This window comes from Falco biarmicus, chromosome 10, assembly GCF_023638135.1.
Source record: "Falco biarmicus isolate bFalBia1 chromosome 10, bFalBia1.pri, whole genome shotgun sequence".
In the NCBI taxonomy this organism is placed as follows: Eukaryota; Metazoa; Chordata; class Aves; order Falconiformes; family Falconidae; genus Falco; species Falco biarmicus.
This window is the reverse complement of record NC_079297.1, coordinates 21,148,441-21,174,864: the sequence shown is the minus strand read 5'-3', so window position 1 is coordinate 21,174,864 and position 26,424 is coordinate 21,148,441.

Sequence of the window (26,424 nt, the reverse complement as noted above, 5' to 3'; positions counted from 1 at the left end):
CATATGGCAACCTATTTGTGAAAAGGGGTGCCCCATTCTCTTAAAACCTGACTTGCAGCATTTATTGTTTTGACTGCTTTAGCATTAGGGTGAGAGAATTCACTTCAAGGGGAACAAACAAAACAAATGAAATGCGCAGGAGTAACTTGAGTGTGTTGTTATATATTGTACTGATTTGCATTACAGATAGGAAATTGGAATTACTGAACAAGGTTTTTGTGCTGGCTGTATTTGGGCATGCAAAGTATATCAGGTCCTTTGTAGCAAGTAATCTCACCTGGTAATTATTTCCAATCATTGGTAATAAGTATGTTGCTAATTGCCTCCTCTCTGGAAAGGCAAAGAGTAAAAGGAAGGTTGAGTTGCCTGTTCTGGAGGAGGGACAGAGGTAACTCCCAGGGTTTATACCCAGTATTATAGGCTCAGAAAAGTTTCCGAGTGTTAGCTGTGGGTTAGGGGAGACCTCTGGAAATCCAATTCAGCCTCTGATACTGTCTGACCTTGAAAAAACTGTTTTTCTTATCTGTTTTCCCAGCTGTGAAATGGATCCTGAAAAGCATTTGGTCAAGCTGCCTGTAGTCCAATGTACAATCCTTCCTTTACGCAGTGAATTGCTGTTCAATTTCAGTGATGCTAGGAGCGTGTCATTTATGCCATTATGGCGTACAGCATGGAACTGTTTTGGCATAAGACTGAATCGGCGTGGCTTTTGCAAAGGTATGTGTTTGTTTATCTAGCTCCATGTTGGCATTCTCATAATTTTAAAATATACTTAACTTAGCAATAACAAAAGCTTTCATGTTTCTGTGCATCTGAGGTTAATGTAACTACCATTCTAACCTCCTAAGATCATAAAAATCAGAATATTAATGATAATACTCAAAAGAAGCAAGTAGTTTAGATAGCTTGGCAAGGCTTTGACTGAACCTGCACTTGAATGGAGAATTCCTGGCCCTGTACTCCTACCACCAAACCTCACTTACAGATAAGAAATGACATGTATTCACGAAATGTGTTCATACACGAAGTATTCTGCTTGAGAGCCTGAATAACTGTTTTGCCGCACACTGAAATAGGACTTGTGCTTTCACGTGACAGGATGCTTGGAGTCATAGCTGGCACACTCCCGGCCTTTTTGGAGGCTACTGCAGCCACCTCCACATTGCCCCATGGCTTGGGATTTCCCTTTGAAATTTTGTGCAGATAAGTGTGGATTCTTTTACTTTCAACTTTAAATGAGGTTACGGTTAGCATGACCAAGCAGAAACACATGTAGAATACAAATCAACAGTAATTTTACATGTAAAATTCATTTCCCAGCAACTTCCTAGTTTGTTCAGGACCTCAGATATAAAATTTCCTTTCTATTTTGTCAACATTCACACATTTGAAGCCAAGCAGTTGCTCAAGGTTTAAAATAACAGAACAGAATATATAAAGAATTAAAAGCAATTCCTTTTGCTATTTTGGTCGGTATTAATGTTCTGATTAAACAGCTGTGTCTTTTTTGAATGGGGTCAGACCTAACTATCTCTGCTACTTTCTTCTGTTGCAGAAACATAAACTGACACTTGATTAGGAATGCGTCCTCCCTCAGCCTGTGTTGATTTCTTTGTATTTCTGAGTGGTATGCTTTATCTGCTCTGTTTAAGCAGAGGTAGGGAATGCCTGCTTTTAAAATGAAAGCAAATCAAACCCTTTGCACATAATCAAATTTAGCTTTTTTAGTTTTGTTGATACCATATAGGTCTCATCTTCCTTGTGCAATTTCAGTTACAGTACAAACACAACTGTACAAACCAATGGCCTGTTGTTGCTTTATAGCAAAGTACTTTCTGGAGGCTGAAATAAAAATTGTACATTGAAATGTATTAGAATTTAAACAACCTATTGAAGATTCTTGGATCAGTCTGTTTTGTGGTTCTGACAACGTTTATTTTATTGCTTGGTATCAGGTAGTGTCTCTGAATGCCAGTATCTGTGGATGCATCTGTATTTATGTTTGCCACTAAAAAATTGCATCTAAGTGCTGTAACAGAGGTCAGGAAGATGTGTTCAAAGAGCATTTCCATTGCAGTCTACTGTGAGCTGATACCTCTTTCTCTCTCCGTTTTCTGTTTGCTGCTTTCTGGCATGGGAACTGGCCAAAATAAAGGGACTTCCCTGCAGTGCAGAGCTGTTCCAGTTACTCTTAATGCCTATCCTTGTTATTGATGGTGAAGCGTGCCCAGAAAAAGGGATGGAGCTGGTGCACTATTGCTCTGATAGTGTTGTAGTTTAACTCTGTTAGCCTGGAGGAGTTTAAAGAGGTCTTACAACCTTTTGTGTTATTTCTTTTCTGTGTAATGCTGTGCAGTTCATATCCATAATTTAGTATGCGATCTATTGGTTTTACTTATTTGTGAGTTTAGCAGGAGGTCAGATTTATTGAATTTTTTTCTCATTGGGAATTAAGTTTGTCTGCCATCTCTTGTCTAAAAAGAGCCTTTCTGACTTCTGCCTGCCTTCAGCAGGGTCAGCTAGGAAAGCTTGCCGCCTTCTCAAGGTTGAAATTTTAAACTTTGCTGCCATACTTTGTCTGGGGTTTAAATAATGACCGTGCTGAGCTGATTAACAGAGAACATTCAGTTTCCTTGTTGCTGATGAAAAGGCTGGAATACGTGTCCAAATCCCATTAGTGGAAATCTAGTCACTGCTGAACTATGCAAGACTTTCAGAACTCATGTAGTAAAAATGTACAAATATTAGGTATGAAAGAGGAAAAAAGAACTAATTTTGAGTTTTCTGCACTATTGCAGTGTATTTAAAACAAACAAACAAACAAGCCATAATCTTTGTTGGTACAGGGGCAAATAATCATTACTTCACATTTTGTAGTTTGAAGGCACATGCAGCATTTGCATAACATAGTAGTTACACATCTTACCTTAATAGTCTTCAGAGTCTTAAAATCTATATACCTGCAAAATCCCCAGACCAGCTGCCAAGCTCTCAGTGATGGAACTGTGAATGGAGGCAAATTAGAAATGGTCCCTTCAGAGTTGCACTTTTTAGGTGCTTGTATTTAGTAGTGCTCAGGTACTTATAGTTGAGTGCCTGACTTTATCAGACTCTGTGCTGCTGAGAGAACAAAACAAGCTGTTTTTTTTCTCCTGTACCTATTGAAATATCCCATTTGAATAATTCATTCAGTCCCAAAGGAGTGCTGATGAACCCTTGTGCTTCACAGTGGTTTTCCAGGAAGAGGAGGAAGGATTGTCCTGTTGTGAATGTTCCTAAGGCTGCTCCACCCTGTTTATAACATCATTGTTGCATCAAGACCTCTGGGTTGGGGCCCTAGATTAGAAAAAGGGGTGGGGTGGGTGGGGGGGTGTTGTGTATGAAATACAAACATTACTGTAAAATGAAATTATTAGAGGATTCTGAGGAAAAACAGAGAGGACTGTTTTAGGTATAAATTAGCAGTGATGGAAAAGATACTTGGTTGAGTGTAAGCTTTTGCATGCTGTTCTCAGTACACAGTAAGGAATAAGTAAATGCATGTCAGAGGCATTTATTTCTTAGTTAATGTAAAGCTGTCCACAATGTGCTGATTACAAAGTTCACTTTACTCAACAAGTATTTGCAATGGCTTGTAGGTATGAAAAGAAGTCTATTAATAATTCCATATTCTGCTTTTCCACGTGACCTGTATTCTGATGGTAAAGTTTTCTGTATCACGTTCATTTGCTAAATAAATTTATTCCTAGAAATAAGAATATGATAACTTTACTCATACAACTAAATTTCTACTGTGTTCTAATACAGCAGGTTCAAGAGTTCTGTACTGTAGACCAATGACTCTTTCAGATAGCATTTTGTTCTGCAGAAAGAGATGTATGATAGAGGAAAATAATACATCCACCAAAAGTTACTTCTCTTCCTATCAAACGGGGAGTGTGGGGCCAAAGACAGATCAGAAGGGAGATTTTGTACTGTTCCTTTGTTTCAGGAGGAGTCTTCCTCAACAATGGGAGTGTTTCAGTCAGCCTCTAAACAGTGACAACATTGAGAAATATGATTAGGATGGAAAATTGGTTGTATTTTTTACTCCCCTCCCCACCAATGCCCATTTGGCTAGCAACAAAAACTCCAAAGAAAACTTAACTGGCATTCAGCCCAAGTATTTTAAATATTGGAATTGGTACACTGGGTTCGCATTCCCACAGTTCCCTGCAGTTGATACCTTTTACTGGGCTATTGGTAATCACTGGTTTTTGTTTGCTTCTTCCACTTCAGCAGCTTTGTTATTGGAGTAGTTGTTTTTATAGTATTATTAACATGTATGCCACTAGCCTGTCACTGTGGAAAATCATTTCATATTCATGCATGTTTATTGTCACTATTTTACAGCCTGCTTGTCAGTTTTTAGGTGGATAAATGTATGATGAATTGCAGAGAAAGGTATTGATACTAGGAAAAAAAAAAAAGCTCTTAGAGACTCAATAGCTTAGAATAGTTTATTTTGGCAAGTTTGAAAGATAAAAGAAGAATGTCATATTTACTGGTATATGAGATTCTAGTGAGAGCTATTAAAATCTGACCTAGGGCATCAGAACAGAAAGTAAATTATTTTTTTAAGCTTGGTACATTGTAGTATTTTGAAGTATGCTTGTCAGCCTTTTGCCTTTTATTGCCTTCAGATTTGCCCGGTCATAACATTCTTTCAATTAAAACTAGAAACAAACTGCTGATTACTGTGTAGGAAGGGAGGGGGGGGGGGAGGGACAAAAAACCCCAAACAAACAAACAAAAAAGAAACCCCAAAAAACAAAACCACTAAACCTCTCCCAGGGTAGGGGGTTGAATTCCAAATTGGCAAACTGGAAGTGACTGACAGTTGTTGTTATTAGAGCTGGGAAAATCTGATGTGCTCAGAAAAACCTCAGGTAATTAAATTCAGGACAACTGTATTCCCATTGACCGAAATTAGGACCTGAATGGGAATTCCCAAAATTGAAAGGGGTTTTTAACAAATACTCTGAGTTTGACTCATTTCTGTTGGACCTTTCTGTGGGTCCCTTACAAGATTTGTCATCTCTGAGTCTTCTCTGGCTACACTGGAAAACATCTACAAGTCATACTTCCTCACATTGGCAACTGAAAATGCAAAGGCAAGAGTTTTCCTCTGCAAATAATATATACTGCAGTCCCTCATTCCCCAGGTGGGGTAGGTGTTATTTGTCATGACTCTCTAGAAATTTTTAGGCTGCCAAGCGCCTGTATGTTTGAAAGGAGCAGAGCAGATGCCTCTACTTTATGTGGCTGTTCCAGCCAGGTTATTTCCTCATTGCACCAAGACTGCACTGGCTCAAACCTACCTTTGTGTTAAACATAACATATAATAATCCATTTAAAGTATAACACATTTATTGCTTGGCTCAGATCAAAGGTGCATGGCTTCAAAGGCTTTAATTAAACTGTGATCATGTAGAATGCTGGCTTTATCTATATAGGTGTTACAGACTATCTATATAGGTTACAGACTGATGGTTGGGTGGTTTGTTCTGTTTTTTTTAAAAAACTTATTGAGTTCAGTATTGCAAAAATTTTGTAAGATGTTTCTGTTGATCGAAGTGTTAAATTCAGATTTTCCCATTAGATTCTTTCTGTTTAGCTATGTTCTGGTATTACTGTTCTTCCTTGATGTTTCAGTCTTCCATCTCCCTCATGTGCTGTCCAGGGTTCCATAGCTTCCTTCCTCTGACTTTACTGGTGCTCCAGTTTGCAAACCCTTAACAAAGATGCCACAGAGAGGAAGTATGTCTGTTTCTAGTTCAATTTTGGTTGTAGAATTCAAGCTATACTTGTTTGTAAACTATTTAGGTCAAAATGTGATTGTCTACTGGAGTCCATAGAGTAACTTGAGCGTTTTCTTGAACCATGGTTTCTTCTGGGATTTGGACTGAAGTTGAGCCTGGTTTAATGGTTTTCAAGGCTTCAGTCAGTGATTTTTAGAGATGGTTAGGAACAGTGTGAGCTGGGCCAATGTCCCCTAATGCTTAGAGAGTTAACAAAACTCTGAGTAGAACCTAGTGATTTTACACAGCTCTGTTTAACTGCAACTAAAACCAACTTTATTCAGGAACACAGAATTAATTATAATGTATTATCATAAGGCATCTCTATAGATTGTCTATGAATTATGTTCCTATGTATTGTTGATTTAGTGAGATGAATAGTAAGGTTATTTCTCTTGGGAAAAAGGTAGATAGGCAGCTAGCATTGACTTGCTGGATTAAAATCGAGAAAATTAAGAAGTGTAAGGAAGGCGCGAAAAAAGGTTTTGGGTTGAAGTTAAAACAAGTTAGGTGCTAAACTAGTAAAAATGTAGCTAACAGAAGTTAGGGTTGTGAAGTAAAAGGGGGAAAAGCTGTGTGTAGTCAAACTCAGCCACAATGTAGCTTTTCTGAAGTCAAATTAAGGCAGGTATAATTTTTATTTTATAACCAAAATATTAGCAAACCAGAGAAATTAGTTGCAGGCAAATCCAGGGCAAAGTCCTTTGCTATAAATGACCCTACTTCACTAAAAGGAAAATGCTAAAGAATGAGGTCATTTGTGACATTTTGACTCAAGCATGTGCTGCCAGAGAGAACGGTTCTGGAACAGTAGAGGTGTTTCCAGAAAGTAAGATACCCAAGACTTCAGCTCTACAGTCTAATAATAATCGATAATAAGCTCAGTATTGGGTGTTTTTTATGGTCAGCAGTTTAGAAACAATGGTGAGAATGAAGTGAAGTTGGAAATACTGATTTCTGTAAATAAAATTTAATTTTTCTACTTGATTTCATACTCTTGTTTTCTGGGTGTCAGTGAAACTTTACTGAATATAAAGGGACAAGCACTCTTTCTCCTATTGTTTTTGCCTTATGAGTAGCCAGGACCATATGTTGCACTTGTCTGTGATTGATGAATCACCATTTGCTTCAGATTCCCTTGTAAACTGACTTATCTAAGTCTTGTGTGTAAAAACTTAAAAGTCCAGTCTTGCAAGCTTGCATGAGCAGCTAGTCAAGTGAACAGTCTTGTTTAATTCAGTGGAAATGCCGACATGCATTTTTTTGTGAGATCAGGCACACCAGATGATAAGCTGTGTTTTATTACATATACTCTGTACTTTGGCCAGTATCAATCAGTGATGTTTTGTGATTTTTTTTTAAATTTTTTTTTTAAATGATATTCAGAAATCTGGAAAGCAGATACTGCGTAAATAATTCACTGTTTTGGTATAAAGAGCGGGGGAGTAGATTTATTAGTATTTTCCTCACAACACATTTACATTTGGTATGTAGGGTCTTAAAAAGAGCGTAAGTGAGAGCCAACTGCCTACAGAGAACTCTTCTTTTTTCGTAGTCTTTTCTTTTGGAGGAGCCAAGTCATCCCTTGCAGTAAACTGCTGAGTCAATACATTTAAAACCTCACCAACTGTTTCTTATTTCTATGTAGTTAACTGATAAGAACCTGTTTAAGGGTTACACCCTTCCGTATTTACAGTGTTAAGGCAAACATGGTTATAGGAAGCAATTACATTAAAAATTTACAGTGTGTATTATATGGTATCGCAGTATTCTTTTGGCCTATTTAAATTAATTTGTGTGTGCGTGCAAATGTAATGCTGGAAGCTGGAGAGCTGTGCTCACAATGATGGATACAACAGGCTGCTGCCAAGCAGCTTCCTCACAGAACCTTCTCGCAGCCTTTCAACTGACCTAATCCTCGATGCTCCTAGAAATAGGCAAGTCCTTCAGTCCCCTTTGGTATTTCAAATTCTGGCTGCAGCAAGGAGTTGCTGTTTATTGAAATGAAGAGTGAAATCATACCAGAAATGGTACTCCTAGCTATGGGAAATAGTTACTTTTCCCCCTTTATATATTAGAGCCCCCTTTATCTCTCTGTGGGGATTGAGGAGATTCTTAGATGACTGCAGAGGAACACAGGGATGTTGAGAGTTGCAGGTATGGCGTGAGATCCATGCAGTCATGGGGGAGTTCTGCTGAAATAACAAGAACAGGCATCCGTAAAGTTTATAAAAACTATTCCATAAATGTTTACAATGGAATGGAAATGGTGTTTCATCCAACAGTTTTTAAAATGTTCTGCAAAGTTTAGTAGATTTTAGTTAGAACTGTCAGTGCAAATACATTTGAGGTAAAGTGATTTTTCTTTTTAGATCAAAACTATAATCCATATTTCAATGGTGTATAAAAAGGTCTTTGAAAGCTCTCTTTTGGACTCCTAAAATTTGCGCGTCAAAGATGAAATAATAAATACCTTGTGGTTTCGGTGTTTAATTGTAAACAGTCAAGAACCTTCACCCCATCGTGTCGCCTCGTTTCCTACTCTCACGGATGATGTTTGGCCCAAGCCAAAAGACAATTCTGAAGAACTCTGTTTCCACGCTCCCTCTGCCTCCTCCTTTCACCTTTTGGATAACTTAAGAAAAAGCAGCTGTTGTAAAGGGTGACAAAACTCAAGAACTATCTCTGGAACAGGGCAGGATTAAACAATGTGGAAGCATGCAATTTCTGTTTAGGATGAATTACTAAAGGGAGAACTTGGACCAGGATTATAATTAGGAAGAAACGTTTTGGGTTTTTTCCAATGGATAAAATAGAAGATTAGAATCTGCTGTCTTCTATCTTCTCGTTTTTCCACTGGTTTCTTCTGTCTCCTTACCTTTAAGATAAATAGCGCGGCAAATAAACTAATTTATAAGGTATATCCAGGTCATTGGTACTGCATTCCACTTGTTTTAAAACTAAATGGTAACCAATGCAAATGAATTTTATGAGACATGATCTTGCAGTGCATCTTAGAACAATCTGAGGAAACTCATCAAATGGAAGCTTCTCAATCCAGATGGGCAAAAAAAGATAATGCCTGGACTCAGCCTTGGCTTAGCCACAATATGTGAACTGAATTCTTCAGCCCTGTCAAGACTGAATTCTGAGTGGGTGTTGGTGCAGAACAGGATTTTGGATGATGGCGTGCATCGTTCCAAAGCTGAGGCATGAGTGACGTTCAGGCACCAGCAGTAAGGTGACAGCTCAGGCAAGGGTTTCCAGGATTCCAAGTCTGCTCTCATAAATTTGCTCAAGGTCTATTTGCAGTATTTACCTCTTTCCTATGCATGACTTCTTTCCACTGGATTTCATGCAGAGCTGGTTACTTTAATAACCTTCATGCCTTTTAGTCCTCCACAACAATATGTATCTGATGCGCGATCCATTTCAAGGGCATTATGAAATTTAACTTGACTATCTTTAGGGCTTTTGAAAACCCTGGGTTATAGAAAAGCTAGTAATTATCGATTGTTTTACTGTTAGCTCATTTGTAATTTTTTGCCTGGGCAAAGAGCAGTGTGTTTTTATGTTGCCTGTGGTTTCTATTTGGAGTAACAACCTTAGGCTGATTTTTAAGGACGTTACAGTAAGAGTCCAGCCGTTTCTCAGAATGGAAACGGAATTACATTTTGTTGCCCATGTCAAAAATATTCTGATCATCTTATTTTTGTTCAGTAGGTGTCCTTATGCTTGAAGCTTGGATTGGATTTGGTATCTGAAAGTTGGCAGGATTATTGGCTTCCTGTGAAAGATTTCTTTAAAATCCCCCCCCCCCCCCCCGCCCCTGCCATTTCTGTTAATGGAACATGGTTTTACATGGGGGGGGGGGGGGCAGGGAAACAACAATGGGGGAACAGGGACATTAAAACCAAATCATAATTTGGATATGCTTATTAAAGATTTGTGATACTGCCATTAGTTCATGCCTTAAAGTATGCACAATGTAATTGGTTTCAAGTCCAGAGCTGAATGGGATCTTCCTAGATCTAATTGCAATCCTAGGTTGCTGTGTCCCGTGTTAAGCACGGACAACTGTAAAAGGAAATTTTATTTTCCTTTCTCTTTAAGAGTTGTTCCTGAACAATGTAAAGGAACAAAGTAATTGGATTACTGATGGGACATAGGGGCTGGGAATGCAAGTGAAAACCAGAATCTGGATGTTAGTTCAATGGATTAGAGTTGCAACTAAGGAAAAGGAGCAATGTTTAGTAGTAGGGTTTTGAAGGCTAAAACAATTTGGGCAAGAGCCATATTATGAGAAACCAATGGGATAGTTGATGAGAAAGGTCTGAGGAAGAATGTGGGCTGGAAGAGAGAAGTAAGATTGCGATAAGCCTGGTATCTGGGGACACTTGAATACAAAGGCTAAAGAGGAGCTAGAAGATGACAGAAGGGGAAACAAGAAAGGGTGTTGTGACTGTAAAGAGATTTGGAGTTTTGCCAGGGTGAGGCTTCTGCATTCCTAAGTAAAAAGACTAGGAGAGGCTGAATGGGAACTGGGGTACGATACCATTAGTTGAGCTGATAAGTTTTGCACTGAGCAATGCTCAGCAGTTATTCCCTTGATCAAGGAGCACTTTCATGTCTTCAGTTTGCACTGGCTGTCGTTCTGCTGAAGGATCAAGCACAGCTTTCTGAGAGCAGCAGCAGGTGTGTAGGTAGGGACAGCCCTATTGCTGCTGGAACTGCACTCATCTCTTTGTAACCAAAAAGTTTCCCATTCAGCTGCAAATTGCATCTCACTCGCAGAAACTTGCTTTGGCAAGAGAAGGTGATGATTTGTGTAGTGGCTCAAGCTTGAAATGGATGAAGGGGGATCTTTCCATTTGGTTAACAATTGTAGAGGATACTCCCAGTGTCTCTGGCTGCTGCTTGCAAATGCAGAATGAAGTTCCAGTGAGCCTGGCTGTTTGTGTGCCACTTCTTAGCTGAATCATCAGCATTAAAAACCGCATTCAATGCTTTACTCAGAGCCCGCGTGGTATTTCTATAAGGGAAGTTACAGTCACACTGGGTGGAGGAACCTCCCTGTCTAGCTATGGGGATAGTGAATACAAGGAAATGCTTGCGGTTCTGGGCATGATGGCATCTTTTGGTATTTCTCTGCTATTTTTTGCACTGATGCATTTAATTTGGCAGTTGAGAATTTCATAGCAAACACTCTGTAAGATGCAGACACTCTATTCCAATGTTTTATGTTTTGGAACGTTAATGGATTTTTAAAATTTTTTTTTCCCCTTCCTGCTGAATGTTTCTTTTTCTTGTGGAGGTAAAGCTGTGTGTGAACTGCATACTGAGGGGGGCTGCTGCCCAACTGAGGCAAGCACACAGATGCTTTTAGTGTTCCTGAGTCATGAGTGGGCTTTGAGAGCCGCTCACAACCCCTCCTGTCCAAGACTGTGGTGTGCTTTCCTTTCCCCTCTCTCTAAATGTGTGACATGCATGTGATCCCCGAAGTGTTTCTTAAGATTCAGATGAGGAAAATCATTATTTATTCTGGTCAGCAGCCATGTAGCACTGGAGAACGGACAGTGCTCTGCTTTACATTCTGCTACAATTGCCATCTCCTTTTTTCCCCCATCCCAGCAGTTTCAGCTGAGGGTGAGAAATAGTTGATGCCCACAGCATCTGTTCATATTCTGTCTTTAATGAGACTTTTGGAATCTGTAAGGAATATTCTGAGGGTCTCGGTGAGTGTAAGTTCCCGTGTATTGTGATGAGAAGTGCATATTACTCAAATTTTTGTGGGCTTCATTGTATTGGCCTAAACTTTGACCCTGTACCACTGTGACCTAGCTTCCTGGCAACTTCTGAATTGAGGCCCTTTCATCCCAGCTGTGTGATAGATCCCAAGCAGGATCGCGGAGTAAATGTGGTTTCTTATTCATGAATTAAGCCTTAAATGAATTGAGCAACACTGGTGTATTGTAAAAGGCAAGGAAAGATTGAAAAGGTCTTTTTAGAGGACCAGTGCTGAAGGTGTTTGGATTGAGACAGAATAACTTGGAGGAGTTACAGCTGGGCGAATCAGTTTATTATTTCTTCAGATTTTTAAGGCCTCCTTTCACTTATTAATAAATTCTACTCCTCTATCTTTACCTATTTAATTTTGAAGAAAAATAAAAATGATCTGTGGCATAATTCTCCTTTCTTTAGTCTTTGTTGATGAAAGGAGTGCTTACATGCAACTTAAATAATGAAGGCTTCCAATGTGCACTATTTATATTCCCTCTTGTCTATACTTATGCTTTCATGAAAATGAAACTTGACTGAATATACTTTTCATTTCCTTTTCAATATTTCGTTAGTGCACAACCACAGTTTATTGAATTTTGCACAGAACAAAATGCAGCCTTATAATGAAATTAGTCCCTTTTGAATGTGGAGTATTAAGATATAATCCCTTTTGCTTTCTGTGTCAATGAGTCTGAGAACAGACAGTAAATCTGACTTTTAAAATATTTCTGTGAAGTTTGAGAAGTCCGAGAAGTCCGCAATTTATCTTTCAGAAATAAAGAACAGCTGCCACTGTTCTCGTTGACTTCAGTTGAAATTCTGGAGTCTCTTGGTTAGGAAACCCAGGCGCCTCTGATGAGAAAGACATTTTTCTAACATAGAATTGTATTCTGTAGCCCACGCATAAGCTGGAGAAACATTTAACAGTTGAGACAAGGAAACACAAGAGCAAATGAACATCCATAGTCATTTATGTGCCTGTTGCTGGTTGTAAGTGCCACACATCACTTCATGGCTGGAACACCTTCAAACGTGGCTTGTCTCCAGAATTTTGGGTTGCTCTTGGTTACTGCTCTGCTGCTAAGAGTTATTAAAATGCTAGTTAATATTTGAATTAAACCCAGCCTGTCTGTTCCAGCTAACTACTATTCTCATCACAGGTTTACTGTCACATTTTCAATTGATTTTATGCTGCATCTGATAAGTGCATTTGAATAAACAAGACCACCTTCTCACCTCCTGATGAACTTCTGTGCACTGGAATGGGTAATTTTTAATTCACCTCTGGTTTTTAAATGTGTTGGTTTAAATTTGTGTAGATAAGATGTATACTTACGTGTTCAAGGAATCTGTGGATGTATTTCAGTTACTGTTTCAGCACTGGCAGATGGATACCTTTTAAAAACATGTAACCACCCTGCTTGTAGCTAGTGATTTTGTGTGGTTGATCAATAGGTCCTGTACGCAGGGGTCTGTGATGCTTCTGGGGGGGAAGTGAATGAAGTGAACACAGGGGTAAGACTAGGTGATATCTAGAGGTCCCTTCCAACCTAAACAGTTCTGTGACAGCAGGAGTTGCTGAAGTGTATGCGTAGCACTACTGGGACACGAGCTGCTTCTGAAGTGGTACCAGGAACTCTGTCTCTTGCCTTTTTCAAAGCTAAGATGGGGAGCAGCTGTTTGGAGAGTGAAGGGCAGCCCAACAGCCAACCACCCCCTCCTGTGCATGGCCTGCAGAGAGTGTGGAGCTGCCATGGCTATGCCTGGCTCCACATGGGCAGGGGTGTGAGGGGCTGGGGCACTCCCACAAGGGGCTGGCTCCCACAAGGGGCTGGCTGCTGTGCTGGTGAGACAGCGAAGTTGTTTCTCTCCGAAAGGACTGTCTGTGCAGGAGGCCGAGCAGGTCCCCTGCACTTGCACTGCTCTTTCCCATTTCTTTCCCCTCTGAATGCATTGAAACAAAACTATGCCAATGTGGGGTCAGTGGGTTTATATAGGAAGTGTTTGGCTTTAGGGTTTAACTGCTGAGGAGCTTTAATCAAAATGTCTTTTTTCGATTATTTGCTGTTTTATAGCAAATAGTTAAATTATGTGAGAATTCTTCTCTTGGTTCAATGTCTCAGTTGAGTTACTGATGTAATACCCTGGGGAATCCTGAGTTTAAAATAAGCTATTGCTGTCATTATAGCCTTATATTCCATGTATTTTCATGCTGTTTTCAATCCATGCCTTTCCAGCCATTAATGCCACACAAAGCTTTCCCTTGGGAAAGTGACCAGAAGCAGCCTGTAGTTGACATTAGGGACCTCTGGGGAGAAAAACAGAGAAATGGAAACTGACTGTAGCATGAATCGTTTCTTGATGAAACAGATATCTTGTGGAAAGTGGATTTTTTAATATTTTTTTTTTTTGCCCCAAGTGGACTTTCTCCTCTTGCTACTGCTGTAGCAAATCTATTTGTTAGTGGTAGAAGGAAAAAAAATTGGTTTAATCCATGCAGACCTGGCTCTCAGAAGTTCACAGCCCTTTCTGTGGCTTCTGCCTTTGCTGAGACACAAACTTCTAAAGATTTGACTCCTTGAAAACATATGATGGTAATAAAGCAATCAAATTAATTATATTGTCAGCAATTACTATTCTAAGTGGACTTTGAAGGGAGTATTGTTTTACCAGGAATTAATCCCACCTGCATCACCTATACTTTTATTAAGCAAAATATCTTTGCCTTTGCCTGTTTGTACACTGGTCACTTCATTTGGTGGTAATCATACGTACATACAGGGAAGGAATGTTTCCTGTGCAGTTTATTTCAACAAACTATTGTGTATCAGAATAGATGCCTACATTCCATTGCAATTTAGTTTTCAGCAGTTTGTCCTAAGAAAAATAGAAGATGAAATAGCGGAAATATCTAACTTCCATGTATCAGGAAATCATATGTAAAAGTGTTGTTATTGCTGGCTTAGCCCAATCTGCTGTTAGTCCTGAATCCTTGTTAGTGACCTGATGAGACCGGATTTCATCCCGTCTACCTGCTGGGTGGAAAAGCATGTCACAGCAGCAAAAGCATCTGCTTCCTCTAGTTCAAAGCTTTGGCAGTGGTGCGTTTGATTCTTAAATTGGTCTTAGAAGTTGTTTGGCAAGTGTGTGCTTAGTCATCTGTATTTTTATTTTTGGTTCATGTCACTCAGCAGCTCTTGGTTACATTCTTCCATTAAAAATGCACAGATTTGCTTTCTTTTATAGATTTGAATATCTCTTGAGTTTGTGTGGTTAACACCCTGAACATCTGGGTGGCAACAAAAGTGAAGAAGCTTTTAATTCATAAAGCTGAAATGATTGCTATATGCACCAATAACTCCCCTGCCTTTTTCCAAAAGGATATATGAATGGGTGAGTCATATTGGCAGAGATGGTGATATCAACAATAATAACTAATCAAGAAGAAATATTTTAAGTGACTTTCACCTGTGTACAAATATACCAGGTGCCTTTCAGCAAACTGAATGGTGTGACAGCCAGAAAGATGTGCAACTTGCAAGTTACTTGATTCAGTGGTATGTGGTGCATAAAGCAATTTCTCAGTCTCTCCAGATTTCAGAGCTATGTGCAGACAAAATACCTCGGCATCCTTCTGCTTGTGTTGATGATATAGTCTCTACCTTTTTAATATTTGGGCTGTACGTTCTAGCTAATGGGTAAGCCTCCCTCCAGTGGTGCGTCTGTTACTCTAGAAGCAGCTCTTTATAAGAGAGTCTAAATTAATTAGACTTAATGTATACAAGTCTTGCAAGAATGTTATTGGTAAAAGCCCAAGTTTTTCTACATTGCAAGGGGATGTGATAAGGTTTGGAACTAGCACAGGTGAGACAAGAAATGTGGTTCCTACTCAAGAAAGAAAAATGCCACTGAGGTTTTACCTGAACTGAAGTCATATTATGTGAACTTGACTTCAGTCAAAATTTAGTAGGGAGTGAAGGATGCTCATTGCTTCGCCCAGCCAAAACGTACCAGTCATTTCATAGAGTTTAAGAATGGGGATTAGACATAATGCCAAATTTATTCTAGACTTCTACAGTACAGGCTGACAAGTAGAATATTCATTGGTATCTATTATGGCTTTTATGTATACACCTGTGATCAGTAGTGGATGCAGGGAGATTGTTAGCTGCTTGGACTGGCCACTGGGGAGTAAATTTTTTCTTTCTATCTGAGGGAAAGCTCATAACCTGGTCAAAGTTGAGTGGAGGAGCCAAGTTTCCCAGGTAGCTCTGAGAGAAGGAAGGATTCTAGAATTGTGCCCAATATAAACTCTTTTAAAACTACACTTGGTTATGGAAAAATATATGAATATAGAAGTACATCAGGTAAAAAATACAGTAAGGGGGTTATGGTTTTGGTCACAGATGGAAAGCTTTTCAGAGCAAAGTCCTTTTGTTTGTGCAGAGCAAAACAGAAAGGGAACCTCACTACTCTAAAGATGTTGAGTGCTATAGCAGCACTGGTAAATACACCAGTAAATTATTTGGCTTCTTTTATAGGTTTTTAATAAACATTCTAAGTGTTTGTGCTTGAACAGATATACATGCTGTCAGATGGGAACTAAAATAGTTCTAATGACCCTGCAGATGTGATTTATTTTGCCCATCACATAACTGGGAAAATAAAAATGAAGGATTAAGTTATAATATCTATGTCATGGCAAGCAAGCAGTGCCTAGAATGAGTCTTTTTCTTCTGGTTTCTAGGATTATGGCAGTTGTTTTTTCCCCCAGTGCCTAGTACATTAATAAGGATGTATAGGTAGCTTTGTTTTATAAAATAATACGTGACCATTTTGAAGAAAGACATGAAAACTCACTAAGTAATGGAAAAGACTTGACAGTCACCTAGCCCAAACCTGCCACCTGTTAGTCACCTGATGTACTTTTCTATGGGCACAAGCAAAATTAAGAATTCAGTGGAAAAGTTGCTTCTGAAACTTGATGTTTTGTAACTGGGAAGCACCAGACAATGGTGTGGCTATTTTGACATGTGTACTGCAGAAATATTTGGAAGATCTAATACCTTTTGTGGCAAGATTATTTACCCTCTCTTTTACCTCTATCATCACCCCATTTCCCTGTCCCACCCTCAACCCCCCCCCAAAAAACAACAGCCAACCAACCATAATTAAAGTGATTGGATGAACCTACTGGATGTAGATAACTGACCTCTTTTAGATTCTGCTGTCATATCAAGCATATGGTTAATCATGAGAAGTTTCATCTTGCTTTGAGATATAAGAAGGGCCATTGAACTCCAAAAATGTAATGTCACAAAAAAAGAATGTGTTTGTACTAATTCTTATTAGCTGTGATGCCGCCACTATAAAAGCTTCTGTACATGTTGCGCTGTTTTATGTTCTAGTTTGTGAACATGAGACACTGCTCATTAAAGAAATCTGAATATCAAAACAGCATTTTGAAATAATTTTGGTGAAAGCATTCATGGAATGTATTATCCATACATAAATAACACTAGTAGCATTATTCATTGTGGCCTTATTTCTTAGCAAGAAATTATCTCTTGAACTCTGTAACGAGGCAGGACTGGAAGGCAAAAGGGTAGAAATGGCTGAACTACAAAAGAAAAGAGGATTCTTTAAAAATAAACTTGCAGCAGCGGGCACTGTGAGAAATGGTAGCACAGTTTACAGTGTCCCTCAGTGTAATACTTATGAATTGGTAAGTTGCATGTAAATCTTTTGAAGCATTTTGTAATGGCAGCTACAGCTGCTTGTGCTGGGATCCTCTTAGCTCGTATATCAATCTGACTCCATTCTAATGCAAGAGATTGCTGAAGGACCTACGATGCTGTGAAGAGATGCACCAGTTCTTCACTAGAATTGTATCAACTGAGGTTTCCTTACGGATTTTGGCTGTTGTTGTACTGGAATCTCTGGTTTTGAATAGGATATAAAATGGAGATCCTGAGCAGTTTTTGACCATACTGGGAGAAAAATCCTGCTGCCCTTCTCTGGAACAGCAAGTAAATTATCCTCTATGATTTTCATAATTTGGAGCTGTCCAAGAAGATGAGCAGGTCAGACCTCATAGAAACAGGTACCTGATAGCTGGACCTAGTTGTAAATCGGTTTCCTAAGAACTCTTCAGTATGTAGGAAAAAAAATAATTAGCAGGATTACCTGGAGTGGGGGTGGGGGGTGGGGTGAAGAAAATGTAATCAGTATGACACTCACAAATGCAAACTGTCAGTTTGTGTCTTGGAATCTGAATTAATGGAACATTAATGTGGCTGCACAGCTATAGGTGATGACTAGGCATATGGAAGCTTTCTTCTGCCTTTTTTTTGTACAGTTATGTTGATATAATACAATTTATAAAATTAAGTCAATATATGAACTTCATTCACTTATCCACACAAGACTTTGTTGTTTGTGCATTAGGGCTGTGATTTTATACTGTTTTCTGTTATCAGAGTATCTTCCTTTTGTAAACCCTAGAATTTCCTTAAAGCTCTGCCTATAATGACTCCAGGAGCCTTCTTTCTTTCTGACGTGTGACTAGCCCTGCTTCAGTTTGTCACTTTGGATCTGACTAGCTACTAATGGAAATTGTCAGAGAGCAGCTGACAGCTTAAACAGAGATCATTGTGGAAAAAATTGATCACTGGTTTTTTTTTACTCTTCTGGTAAGATTCTCCATTTCCACATTTCAACATTTCCAAGTTGAAAAAAGAGGGAAATAAGCCAAATTATAGCTCTTGTAATTCTCTCAGCTTTAGCTGAGTTCATTTTTAAGGAGCTGCAGGTGCTGAAATAGGAAGTCAGCAGGAAACGGGGCATGTTTTAAGTTGTCCCACTGCTAGGTAACTCTCAAGTTAATCAATGTTTCTGAGTTCAATAGAGGGAAAGGTCAACATGGATTCTGATAAAGTTTATCTAACAACAGTAAGTTCAGAGGCTGGAGAGGGAAGATGAATTGGACACTTTTAATTGTACAGCAATTTCCAAAAATATCAGTTAAGGAGATGCAGATAATGTGGACCCATGACAAAGGACATGTGGTGGGCTACTTTGAGAAAAGAAGAGATATACAGAGGTGCAGTATAGACAGTATATTTTTATAGTTCCTTGTTTTCATTTCCAGTAAGTCTGCCTTCTTTCTTGTGGATAAGCTCCGAAAGGTAAAACATGCGTAGCCACACACGTGATACTGTTACAACTGTGAAAGCAAATCTTTTGAGTTAAATATTCAGAACTCTTGATTACTTCTGAAGTGGCTTGTTTAATTCTGATGAACTAAGCACCATGCTAGAAACAAAAACTGGTGAAATTCAAGGCCCCCTAAAGCCAGAGGAATTTTCCCAGGCTTTTGCTAAGGGCCTTTTCCACTTGCAAGTAACCCACCTTACTTGATTTACAGTGTTGATATTCTGTTGCTGATTCAGTCTTGGTTCAGAGTGTGGTACTCAGCAGGGCAAGAAGATTATATCCTAGCAGAGCAACAGAGTCTATTTTGGCATCAGAAGAGAACATGAGTGGAAAAAGATATTTTTTTTTAGATGCAGCATGAAATGGGTAACAACATGCATTGCATCATTTTGTAGAGAGATGCATCTGGAGATGCTCTAAGTAACCCTTTCCATTACTTGGAAAAGAGAACTTCAGAAAAATCTGATCTTTTGCAGTTTGGGCATTCAATACTACAAGTTATCTTGACAGAAAATGTATTTCCCAAATAATTATTTTTTTTCTAGCAGGAAATATAGTTGATGTAAAATTCAGAATGATGTCAGAAAACGTGGAATGTCTGCTAGTTAACCCAGAGTTCAAAGATTTATTCAGAAAGACAGACGTATAATAGAGATTTGCTTAGTCTTGGGGTAGCAGGGGGTGAATCTAAGAGCCTGATTTTCGGGACATAAACAGGTTCTAATACATTATTATTTTGGCCATATGTGGAAGCATATGAAGAAAATGAAGTTCATTAAGAATGTTGATATTGGCATATAAAGTTGGAGGTACTGGCAAGTCTCTTTTCATAATTATACTGTACATCTCCAGGTTTTTCCTTGTGTTTTTTCAGAGCTGTATATTTTCCAGCTAAATATGACATGATTGGCTAGTTGCTGAAATAAACTGAAGCATATTTGGTGAGGCAAATGCATCAAGATTTTAAAAGCACTTATTCATTAGTAAATAATTATCCCATATAAACCCATAGACTTTATTTTAATAACTGGAGATGGATTTATTTCATTTAAGGCTGGCATCTCTATTGCTTAGCCTGCTGTTCTGGAAATGTAATGGTCAAAAGTAAGATTTTTATTTTTTAGTGCTTAGTGGAAAATTTGTTGACTTTTCATTATAATGAAAAAATTAGTCTAATTGAACTCATTCTCTGTAGCTCCTTTGAAATTTTCTAAATATGAAAAACAATATTCTCAACTATTAATTTCAGCGTCATAGATAACATTTGCTTTGAGATCAGTTTTAGCTGTTGAAATGTGAAATCACTGGACTGCTTTTGTACAACTACCTTCAGGAGATTCTGCCTCCAAAGCTGTGTATCTTGAGCATTTGTGTAGCAGAGGGAGGCTCATCTGTTCAGAAGTGAGTGGATCTAGTTTAATGCTGATCTCCTTCCATACCACATTGTGAAACAGATGGATCTTTGGATGAATTTATTTGGCTTACTTTCCTGCAGAATTCCTTAAATAACTATATTCCCTGACAGAAGCAATCATTTTAAGCCAGAAGGAGTTGTTAAGATCCTCCAGGTTTCTCTCTGGCCTCCCCCTGCAGAGACCTCTCCCCATGTAATGTATCACCACTTCAGCCAGGGAGCTGGTGATGAAGCAATGCGAGCCACGTGCCAGGGGCTCTCTGCCTGTTCTCCCTAGGTACCTGCTGGGTTGGGTGAGCCAAACCAGAGACTGTGCTCGATCTTCTCTGGCCTCCTGCTCTCAGGAATGGTCAGGGAGCGTTCATGCTTCTAACATTGTGTGCACCAGCACTTCTTCTGCAGCAGGATGAAGTTCCTTGAGCTGTGTCTCAGACAGCTGAGTTTGTCTGTTTTGGCAGTTGGTATTTATGCCTCAGATATTTCTGGTCAGGAGGATCCAAAAGGGTTTAAAAGAGGATCCCAATCTCAAAATAGTTTCCTGGCTTCTCTCGAGTATAGCTTCAGCCTGCCATAGTCTCCAGAGAAGGCTTTTCTACCTGTGAAATATTTTAAGCCTGGCTTTCCAATTCCTTATACCTTTCTCTTGGCATTCCTTAAGCCATAAAGTGTATTTCCCCCTTGATTTCCTTCTGCAGGCAAAGCTGGAGGGGCCAGCCCGCCAGCAGGGGTCAGGGAGTGCCCGCGCTAATCCTGCTTCCAGCACCCGAAGGAATGGTGCTGTAACAAAACCCAGACACCTAAGCTGCAACCATTTTTTGCACAAAAATGGACAGTTTTGTTAAACTGACATATAAATGGACAGTTATACAGACCAAGCACAAAATATTTAAATTCCTCTCTGCCTGTAATACAGGTGCCTAAAAAAGACACAACTCCATGGTTTTAAGGTCTACACCTGCTCATGGTTTTCTTTAAGAACCAATGTGAAAGAAAGTCTGTTTAGGTTAATTTCCCTTGTTGCATAGCTATGGAAGACACATACAGGATGTGAGTATACTCATGTCACTGACCTGAAAGGCCTTTCTCTAAACGTCAAGTTTTTTCATGTGTCTCTAGTAAAGAAGCAAACTTTCCTCCACCCCTCTAATTTTTAAGAGAGAATTTAAAGTCTGCAAACGCATCCACCTTTCAAAATCAGTCTTGAATCAAATTCTTTCACTCTTTGATGTTAAGAAGTATGCCTAGGACATGGAGTAATCACATTCCACAGCTGCCACGTCATCAGCTCATGTTCATTTTTGGAATAGGAGCTGTATCGTGTACAGATCCATCTCTTCAACCTGCACTAGAATCTCAGGTAGAATACAGATTTCCTGTGGGTTACACAGTCCTGTGCAGAAGAACAATAAATCGTTAAACATCATTAAACTTGAATGTATGTGCACACACACACATGAGTTTATACAGTGTAAGTGCTTATCAATCACCATCTATCTTTATCTTTCTTTGCTGGGCTGCACTTTTTCTTTTTTTGTTTTTCCTTTTTTCTCACACACAACCCCCGTCTTCCCTTAGGAATTGCTTTTGAAGGTATTTTGATTAGTTATGTAATTAGCCACTTGTACAGTTAAAAGCAAACTTTCAGGTCACATACAGTATGTTTACTCTTTGGCTTTAGGAGAGCTTCATTCAGAAGAAATTGCTATTGTTTCTTTGCCTTCCCATGGGAAAGCTTTAGTTTTGGAAACCATTCAACAAATGTAAGGTATGCAAAGAATACTGTAAAGACAGTCGTTGGGTTTGCCAAACTTTTTCTTTATAGGCAGTAGTTACCAATTACTTTCTTCTGTATAAAGCTAGAGGTTTTTCTTATGCACGCTGTCATGGACTGAGCTTTGATTTCTTGATAACCCATGAAACTGATAAACTATTAGTGTCCTCTCCTCCCTCTCCTTCCTACCTGCCCTTCCCCCAGCCTGCAGTAGCTTTTAAAAAGATAAAATGGCTTACCTTAGCTGATTCTGACTGATTACCTCAACCATTCTTGAGACAAAGCTAGCATCCAGAAATACAGTGATACAATTGTCTGAGCTGTTACATTTTTATGCTTGAATCTGTCATCTTTCTTTTATCTTCAATGAAATGGATGTATATTTCAACAACAGAGACCTTTTTAAGGTTGAGAATTCACTGGAGAGCTGAAGATGCTTGCAGCTTTTAAAATAATTTTCCATGAAGGAAATGTTCTTTAGTTGTCTTTCCCACTGTGATCAGTACATTCACTACTTCAGGAATCATTTCCCCGAATCTCTGTCATATGATAGTATCATAATGATCCCATCCCTTTTTGATTACAGATTTAATACACAGTTGCACTGAATCCAAAATACATTGAATATATGTCCATCCTAAAATGACTCAAGGTCTGGGGCTAAAATTGGTGGTTTTGGAAGGTCTGAAGACCTGGTAATGGATTGTTTTCAGAGTCCTAGTTCTTACAGACCTGCCCTCACAAAATGAGCAAGGTAATGTGTGACAACAAAGCCAGCAATGATTAATTTGGGCAACCAGTAGATTATCCTGTATGTGGGCAACCTCTGGCCAGCTGCTTAAAGCAGCTCTCCTGTTATTTCTGGTGCATCTAAAATGGGGATATCTGTTTTGGCAAATAGTTTTCACGTGTTCAGTCTTTCTCAAATGATGTCTTTAGTAATATGGGTGGAATATTCTCTACGAAGACTATCAAAATGTATAGTGCAGTTTGCAGCTAGGATAGCAATGTTTGCACGTACTAGGCATGACTGGGAACTGCCGTGCTCTGGGTAGGTAGGTAGACATCAGGTCTGTGTACATGATTTTACTGTAGCAGTGGGTATGTGAATAGATCTGAGAAGAAAGCCATTGCACTGATCCTACTAGTCAGCATAAGAACTATCTGGTTATTCATTTGTATAGCAACAAAGTCTTTAATGGCGACTGATGGATTAATCTAGTTTGTGAAATACATTATTTCAGTTTGAGTGGTTATGTAAACTCTCTGGTTTGCTTGGGTTCTAGGATGAATTTCTCGATTAGCTAATTTCATGTTATTATAGTGATAACGTATTTAATGAAAATTCTGAACATACCTCCTGAAGATAATTTTTGAATGCTTAAACCATGGACATACGCACTTCTCATCTGAACGTGGTAAATTCTTTTGTATGCATCTGTTGCTTTAGATTTGTGGGGAGAAGAGCTTGATTTTTAAGCAGAATTCCCTGTAAAATGCAATGAATTACCATATAATTATAGGAAATGAAGGGATTAGCAATATCACCATGTATTTTTGGTAAATCTCAATCTTGTAAAATCCAGTTAAGCTGTCTTCTGAATGGCACAGTGGGAAATAGATGGAAACTTGCAGTTGCTGTGTTGGTTGGTAGAATGAAAATTTCTCAGAATTATGCTATTGCTGTAGTATAAACCATAGCATGAAAATAGATTTGGCGATTACTCTCCTGTTCTAAAACATAAAAATTCCATCAAAGGCTACACCTTACACCTTGCCTGTTGATATAACTGCAATGTGAATAAAAGAACCCCTTAAACATGACAGGTAACATTTCCTAATTGCACCGTGATGGTTTGGCTGTGAGAGACTGTCATGAGGAAGCACTTGGGCACCCTGGTTACATAAACTCTTTGCTATTTAAAGTCTTGAAGCTCTGCATAACTGTCATACATGTGATGACCTTTCCTTCTGTTGCTGTATCCCAGCGACTGAACTTTGAGAGACTGCATGGGACACCTCTGCTTGCTTGTTTCTTCACCTTTTCTTCTTCTATGCACTAAAAACCGCCTCTTTGAGTACAACTGCCCAAATTCTCAGGAAGAAAATTTGCTCCTGGGTGACTGCAATTCATGTCTTCTGTATTTGAGTTGCTAGAGGTGACTGAAATACAGCATCTTGCTTGTGCTGTGATTCTTTTTCTTTTTGGCTTACTGTCACTGAACACATGCTTTCCATGGACTATTTTGCCTTAGATCATACTACATTGTGTTAAAAACTAATAGCACTTAGAAATTTGCAGGGAGAAGTTTCAGCAGTATGGAAAGTGGTGTGTTCTTGACTTTGGCTAATCTGACCTGATTGAGCACAGAAGGAAATCTAATAGCTGCTGATCTCCTGGGAATGCATGACCATTGTGTCTGTCATTGTCTTGAAGGCTTTTGACTATGTTGAGTAAAAGACTTAATAGCACTGTAGCTAACAGGTTTGGGAAGAAGGAGGATGGGGTTAGTCACTGTAGCCAGGCTATGGTGTCTCTAGTTGACAAGGTGTGTATGGCCCATGAGAAGGTTTGTGGCTAGGGATGGGTTATAGCCTTACCAGAAGGGATGGGTGACTTGTTAGTCAACACCTCTGCTAATGAGTGGATTTTGCATTTCTTCTGGTCTGAATTGTAGAGTCATAGTGAAGCACCTTATGCACCTTATGTCCTTATCGCTAGGACAGAATGAACTGCAAGCCTAGGAGGAAAATAAAGCAGAAGTATAATGAAGGTGTGGGTGTTTGTATATATAAAACAAGGACTCCATTTCAAATGAACCTGAGGGAAAGCTAACCATTCCCAGGCAGAGGTGTGGTGGGAACTCAGATAAAGGTTTGTACATAGCCTGCAGGAAGAAAAGCTTAGAGTAAAATCTAGTCTATTTAAATTTATATTGCAGTTTTGTAGCCTGTGGTGCTGTGCAGACTCCTGGCTCTGTAGGCCAGGACTAAGACCTGCTTCTAGGTAGACCCCAGTGTAATTCTCAGGAAAAGGATGCTCCATGCAACAGGGATTGTAGCATCCTGTGAGCGTGTAGGTGTCATCTTTTCAAAAATGTGCAGGTTATGCTCATTTCCTTCACTATTTGTGCATGCTGGTCTTTCCTCAGCTTGTGTGCATGTGTTACAATGTGACCAGAGGAATCGCATCTCCTTTACGTTTAAAGCCCCTGCTTTGGGATTTGATCTTTCCTATCAGAGCCTGTGGCCAAAAAGAGGGGAATAGAAAATGGAGCCTTGCAATGAATTTCTGTGAATGTCTGTTTTACACATTGATTAAGGATATTAAGTTATTCTGAGGATGTGTTTACTCTGAGGAAAAGAGAACAGACTGCCTTCTCTCACCCGCTGTTACAGTTTTATAGGATGTTTTACTTTAATCATGACTTAAATAAATAAACAATATATCTGTGAAACACTCCAGATACTGAGAACCACATTGTAATGCAGTAGTTCAGGAGGTGGAGCACTAGCAATTGTTCCTCCTGCTTCCTATTAAACTAATTGTTACCAGTCCTCGCAGGATCTTATTATCTGTAGGTGGGGACAGAAGTATCTGAAAGGACTTCTTTGGGTATTGCATTTCTGTTTTGTCAAGTATAGAAACTTCTCAACAGATCTGATCGGAGTTCTTTTAATCAGTATCTTATCATTAGACCCCAAGTTATTGACCAGTATGAAGTACAGCAGGGTTTTATTAATGGAGCCACATAATGAAATTTGTTGTTTGAGTCTGAAAAATTACATGAAGCTGCTGAACTGGAATTGCAATAACCCAGAACATGCATAGAGTTTCCTGGTCTCTTTAACACTGAGGTTCATTGTATTAGGATGCACAGGGCTTGGGTCAATAGTTTTTATCTTTAACATAGTAGAGTCAGCAATCGTTTGCCTAACAAAAAGTTAATTTATAAATTAAATCAAATACCAATGGTTAGCATTTAAGAAATGTTTTTGGTAAACAGGAGGTCATGGTTCAATTCACTGGAATCAAGCAGAGAGGGGGAAATGAGTTTGATGTTCATCAGTGCAGGTGACCCCCAAATAAGGGAGTATTTTTGGCTGAAGCACATTTGATCCTTTCTGTTAAGTCTGTTTCATTGTAAATCATGGATTATGAGGAAAACTGTGGAATCTTAAAAATGAGTTTATGTCTCTTTGCGATGGTGCTGTTTAAGGAGTTGCAAATACTAATTTTTATCCCACAGCGTAAATATTTGAAGTGTATCAGTATCAACATGAAAAAGTAGAATTTCGTTCCTTCTCTCTGTCCATCACCCTCCCTTCCAGAGTGCTATGGAGCAGCAGTTCCTAAACTGTTGTCCCGACTAGAATTGTCATTGTTCTGAAGGTTGAAAAGT